This window comes from Pseudophryne corroboree, chromosome 2, assembly GCF_028390025.1.
Source record: "Pseudophryne corroboree isolate aPseCor3 chromosome 2, aPseCor3.hap2, whole genome shotgun sequence".
Taxonomy (NCBI): Eukaryota; Metazoa; Chordata; class Amphibia; order Anura; family Myobatrachidae; genus Pseudophryne; species Pseudophryne corroboree.
In genome coordinates, this window is record NC_086445.1 from 819,686,326 (window position 1) to 819,693,176 (window position 6,851).

General features: G+C 44.6%; 1 pseudogene; it reads right to left on the bottom strand.

The window, feature by feature from the left end:
* Nucleotides 1-2,695: 2,695 nt before the first annotated feature.
* On the bottom strand, nucleotides 2,696-2,813 carry LOC135051599 (5S ribosomal RNA; annotated as a pseudogene).
* Nucleotides 2,814-6,851: the final 4,038 nt, after the last annotated feature.

Genomic DNA, 6,851 nt, shown 5'->3' on the forward strand with positions numbered 1-6,851 from the left:
CAGTGCGATCGCAATCTAATTGTGATCACATTGCAATTAGATAGCGATCACAGCAATAAGGGTTGACCGCAGACTGAGCAGCCTGGCTGCGAAGGCAGGTGCACTGCCATCATATTTTCCTTTGCAGCAGCTGTGTGTGATGTCTCGAAGCCCCCCTAAAATGGTCCGGGAATGCTTGCATTGTCCAGACCACTTTTCCATAATGCCATCACTGTCAATCATAGTGTGATAGCATCACATTGTGAAAGTTTGCACACAGACTGTGCGGTGACTGCGGAGTCAACTGACTCATTACAGTATGCTGCTGCTGGCTAAAGAAGAAGAATATGTCCTCCTTTCTCCACCCCTACCCTTCTTTCCCTGCCTCATCCCTCTTTTCATGGCCATAGGGAGGGCAGTGCAGTTGGTGCCACTCCAGCCTATGATCATTTACCTCTGCAAAACCACAATGTAATGTCAGACATCTACCGCAAAGGATAACTTCTCGCTGTACTGTCCCAGGTTCCTCTGAGCAATATCAAGGACATAATGTCATCACGTTGTGATGTTGCCTAATGCTGCACTGCCTAAGACTGCCATTGGAGAGAAGAGAGAGACCTGCATGGCTTGAGAGTAGTTTAAAAGTGGAAGCAGGAGGAGCTACATGGTCCTCTGTTGATACATTCAACAAAGTTTACATATTTCCTGATTTTTAATGCAGGGATAATTCTTTATTTTGGATAGAAGGTATTACATGCAGCCAAGGCTGAGCATGCCCTCTTGTAGGTGGCTTTGGGATGTTCCCATGGTCAAGCTCCTTATTTGGATAATGGAGAAAATAAGATTTTTGATACCTACCATTGAATCTCTTTCTCTGAGTCCATCTGGGGGGTTTTAAGTTTAAACTGAGGAAGGGGTGGGAGAAGAGATTTATACAAAAAAATCTTGTATTTTTTTTACCCATTGAAAAGGTTTTTTTTTTTTTATACCAGCAGTTCTTCACACACAATATTAAGAGAGTCCTCAAACATTATACCTACCACACATCATAGGAAGTTTTCCACTTTTGAAAATAAATCTATTTATTGAATGTGATTACATAAACAGGAAAATGAATGAGTGCAAACTAATGATGATCAAGGTTGGTTCACTATTATATTATTTTTTACTACAATGTTTTGAAAATAGTGACTGTACAATTTATTTTTCCATATCCATTGCATTTCAGTATTTGAAAACAACAATTTATTTGGGGACTTTCCAGCTACAGTACCACAAGATACAGAATTAGGAAGTGATCGAAAGGATAAAATTTCATGTGCAATCCAAAATAGAGTATTTGTCTCATACGTTTATGGAAAAGAACACAGACCAGAAAAGTGCTGAATTTTATTAATATTTTTTTTAGATATGTTTATATTCTTTATAATTTTCATAAAAAAAAAAAAAAAAAGAATCTAGCCACTTGTATTACATCATTCATTTTCATAGAAATGATGTCAACTAGGTTTTAAGAATATCTTTAAAGAGATTATCAAATTTTTCTATTTAAAAAAAAGTAATATCTTATTATCTCATCTCATATGTCCTAGGGACAAAACTACTGCTGTAACTTCTTTAGTCACCTTTTTTTTACTAGGATGTTTGAAAATGTTTTCAAGTAACTCAAAAGTAAGAAAATGACATCACTATTGGGATTATTCATGGAAGGGTGAAAGTGTTTGTTTTCACTGTGCACTATGGGGGTCATTCCGAACTGATCGCACGCTGCACTTTTTTGCAGCCGTGTGATTGGGTCGGAACTGCGCATGCGCTGTGGCCGCAATCGTTACCTGGCGACGGCCGATGCTGGGCAACGACAAGAACTACGAAGAAAGACTTCGCAGCGGCGGACGCAAGAAGATTGACAGGCAGAAGGCAGATCCGGGCGTCAACTGACCGTTTTTGGGGAGTGGTGAGTCCAACGCAGGCGTGTCGAGGAGTTTGGAGGGCGGATGTCTGACGTAAATTCCGGGACCTGACACTCTGAAGTGATTGCAGTGGGTAAGTAAGTCCAGACCTACCCCTAAACTGCGCAAAATGTTTTTGTATAGCTCGGCTGCACAAGCGAATGCAGCCTTGCTATCCAAAAATACACTCCCCCATAGGCGGCGACTATCTGATCGCACGGCAACTAAAAACAGCTACCGTGCGATCAACTCGGAATGAGGGCCTATATCCTAAAGGGCATGTCCCCAACGTTCAATGTTATCGACTTACTTTTGGGACATAACTGATTATAGTTAACTACCCAGCCACTGACATTAAGAAAACATTGGTAAAACACTAATTTAAGGAAAGAGTGAGAAAAAGACAAAATAACTTTTTCTGGGAGCACTCGTTCGTAAATAATGAAGAAATTATATTTTGTCGAGTGTAAGTATTGATATAAAGCTTAACCTTTATTTAGTTCATAAATAAAATATTGATCATAATGATGAACAACATGTTTAGTTATAAAAAAACTTGATGGCCTTTTTAACAAATAAGGTTCAAGATAATGTAAAGGTAAAAATATCAAAAGGTATGTTCAGGAGTCCTATATCTAAATAAAAGGTATCCAGACGATCACAGAATAATTAGGATATTGTCCTTTTTTTATATCAGATTGTGAAGATTGTGCCAGAGAATAAACTGTAGAACAGTAGGTGTAGAGTTATAGTCTCCTGGTAAAAATTGCCCACAGCACCTAGTATTCCCAGGTGATCTCCCATTCAAGTACTGATCAGGCCTCACATGCTTAGCTTCCGAGATCAGACAAGATCGGGCATATTCAAGATAGCATGGCCGTGGGCAGTTTATTATAAGGAGTGTGAATAGAAGACACTTCTGCTTTCTGTACTTGTCAGGGGTCAAGTTTAAAAACCAGGCCCCTGTTTTTTCAGATCAGAGAGTGTGAAGGAACAGGGGTGTATCTAGGGGTCTGGGCGCCCTTGGCAAAGTAAGGGACTGGTGCCCCCCATATTTGAAATAGGGAAGGTGCATGTGCAAAAAAAGGATATGATCTTGTGTGAAAGGGACAATTCAAATTACGCTACACAGTAGTAACCCTTATACACATCATGCCCACACAGTAGCAGTTCCCTTTACACATTATGCACACACGGTAATTCTTATAACACTGAGGAGACATCAGCAGTGCCTGGCCTGGCTGAGGAGGCAATGCCACCCATGGCCAGGTAGGATAATCAAGTAGTAGTGCAAAGAAGTGCAGTGCAGCGCAGCACACTTCCTAACTTTTCTATTCAAATGTACATAGCTGTAGTTCCCCCTCAGCACATAGTCATAGCCCCCACCAGAAAACAGCACCTAGTTATTTCCCCCTCCCAGCACAGTCATAGTTCCCATCCCCCTCCCAGCACATAGCCATAGTCCCCTCCCAGTAAATAGCCATAGCCCCCACCTCCCCAATCACATAGTCATAGTCCCACCTTCACATAGTCATAGCCCCCCAGCACATAGTAGTAGTCTTCACCTCTCCCAACAAAGTCATACAGTAGTCCCCACCCCCTCCCATCACATAACAATAGTTCCCTCCCAGCATAGATAGCCATAGTCCCCCTCCCTGCATATAGCCCCTCCCCTCCCCATGCAAATAGCCATAGTCCCCATCCCCCTCCCAGCACATAGCTGTAGTCTGCCCTTAGCACATAGCAGTAGTCTCCCCCACTCCCAGCACATACATAGCCTCCCCACACAGCATATAGCCATTGTTCCACCATAGCACGTGGAACCTATGCCCCACCCCACAACATCCCAGCAGATAGCCGCAGTGTCTGGCAATACCTGCTGTGCCGAGCTGCCTGTGATGGAGGGAGGAGGATTGCTCTGCACGCACCGCACCAAACTACGTGAAGAAACAAAAAATAAACTACAGCTTCCAGCAGCACTTGCCGCCAGGAGCTCCTGACAGCAAGAGTAGCTGGGAGTTGTAGTTTATTTTCAGTTGCTTCCCTGTTGTGCATTGCGGTGCCGGACACTGGCGCCAGCTTCTGCCTGCTGAGCAATCCTCCACCCTCCATCCCAGGCAATGCACAGGCAGCTCTGCACACCAGGTATTGCCAGAGAACTATGGCTTAAGGGATACCACCCATTGGCCGAGGGTGGCACCGTTAGGCAGCGCCCCCTGCTTGGCTGGCGCACCTGGCGAGTGCCATCCTGGCCAATGGGTAGATACACCCCTGTGAAGGAAACACTTCTGCTTTCTGTTGTGACAGTATGCAATGCACTGGGAGAAGCGTATTGCTCCAGCCAGAGTAACTGTCAGCCAGATGAGAGAGTGTCTGGTTGTAGAAAATAAAAATTGGTTGGGAGGCAAGGGATAAGAACACTTCTGCTTTCTGTTGTGATAGTTTGGTGTTCACTGGCAGAAGCGTCATGCTGGTATGTATGTATTCCTACTTAAGGCTACTGCATGGCATGAATAATAAGAAATTCCAGATATCTGAATTATACCTTTCTTAAAGGTATGTCTCTGGATAAGGACATTGATTTCATCACCGGACTCCTGGGCATGTATCATACCCACGAGTGCCTTTGGAAAGTGAAAGCCAAGGGGTACTCTGACAAGACGTGTTGGAATGCGGCCTTGGAGCAATTGGTCGAACACAGCCGCCCCTTTTATTCCGCAGCTGATAAGGAGGGGTAAAAAAATAGATACAAAACTTGAGGACTGTGTTCCTTAAAGAACACAAGAAAATGGAGCAGTCCATGGAGCAATGGAGTTGCTGGGCCTGTTTCAAAATGGTTTTACGTATGGCTAAATATGCATTCGAAATGTTTTCAGTTATGGTTCATTTTGATTAATATATGGTTTTAAAATAAAGTTGTTTTTTTAAAAAGTTTCTTCATTAAGCAAACATCAATGGTACAGTATTGAGATACAATGGTGGTGACAACAGATGGCCATTAGATGGTAAAAAGCACTTTGGGGCCACAGAAACACATGGTACAGCATTGGGGTACAGTGGCGGGTGAAACACATGGCCATTAGGGGGTAATAATCACTTTGGGGCCACAGAATCAAATAGTACAGTATTAGGGTACAGTGGCGGTGAAAACACATGGCCATTAGGGGCTAAAAATAGTCTCTGCTTCCTTCTAAAGTGTAAATATACTGCCATTATTTCGCAGTTCATTCTCTCAACACCAGAGCAGGTAGAGTGTTAGTAGCTCTCTCATTGGTTGCGCTGACCTTGTCATCAACCAAAAGCAGAAGTGAATGTGACACTCTCTGTGGATGGTCTGGCACTGTCTATGACTCTAGAGACTGGCATGAGTAAGGGTCTCTCACCACGTATGCAATGCTGTAGCACATACGAGGCAGCAGAACCACGAAATATGCCCTGAGGTCTTGTCTTTCTTTGCTGCTATTTAACATTCATATAGTTCAATACACTTAAGATAATAGAGACACTTCAGTGCGCAATTAACAGCAGCTGAAAGCCAGAAATTCTCTCCTATGAGGTATCCTCCACCCCTCACCAAAAGTGCATATAAAAGAATAAAATTGGAGAGAACACTTAGCCAGCGCTGTATTCGTTTTCCTTTCCTTAAGGTTCCCCTTCAAATCTCACAGATAAGATCGCATGTAAGATAATAGAAAGGTTTGTATATAGTGAAGTACTGTTTAATACAAAACATATATACACAAATACACATTAAACATAGGATCAGATAAGACAAAATCCTCTAGGAGGCGTGTAGGATGGGTAATTACCAAGATCAGTGGGAACTGTGGTCAAACAGTCCCAACAGCGTTTGTGTCCCAAATATGGGTGCTCCGGATCAGCCCACACTTCACACAGATGATAACTGCTGGATTTCGGCAACGACACACCACTTGCTCAGCGCCTCCACAGGAAAAAACTAACGCGTTTCCTCCCCTAGCTGGGGACTTTTTCAAGGTGCAGTCAAGATACTGATCCTCTCCTTCCAGCCCTCTATTTAAATGTCCCTGCTCCAATGAAATCGTTCTTTCACAGCCGTACATCGTTAAACTAATTAAATCTCTCAGTCTTTCTCTGACGTCCTAGTGGATGCTGGGGACTCCGTCAGGACCATGGGGATTAGCGGCTCCGCAGGAGACAGGGCACAAAAATAAAGCTTTAGGATCAGGTGGTGTGCACTGGCTCCTCCCCCTATGACCCTCCTCCAAGCCTCAGTTAGGTTTTTGTGCCCATCCGAGCAGGGTGCAATCTAGGTGGCTCTCCTAAAGAGCTGCTTAGAAAAAGTTTTTAGGTTTTTTATTTTACAGTGAGTCCTGCTGGCAGCAGGCTCACTGCAACGAGGGACTTAGGGGAGAAGAAGTGAACTCACCTGCGTGCAGGATGGATTGGCTTCTTAGGCTACTGGACACAATTAGCTCCAGAGGGATCGAACACAGGCCCAGCCATGGAGTCCGGTCCCGGAGCCGCGCCGCCGACCCCCCTTGCAGATGCCGAAAAGTGAAGAGGTCCAGAAACCGGCGGCAGAAGACTTTTCAGTCTTCATGAGGTAGCGCACAGCACTGCAGCTGTGCGCCATTGTTGTCACACACTTCACACCAGCGGTCACGGAGGGTGCAGGGCGCTGCAGGGGGCGCCCTGGGCAGCAATGAGAATACCTTGTTCTGGCTAAAAAATACATCACATATAGCCCCTGGGGCTATATGGATGTATTTAACCCCTGCCAGGTCTCAGAAAAACGGGAGAAGAAGCCCGCCGAAAAGGGGGCGGGGCCTATTCTCCTCAGCACACAGCGCCATTTTCCCTCACAGAAATGCTGGTGGGAAGGCTCCCAGGCTCTCCCCTGCACTGCACTACAGAAACAGGGTTAAAACAGAGAGGGGGGGC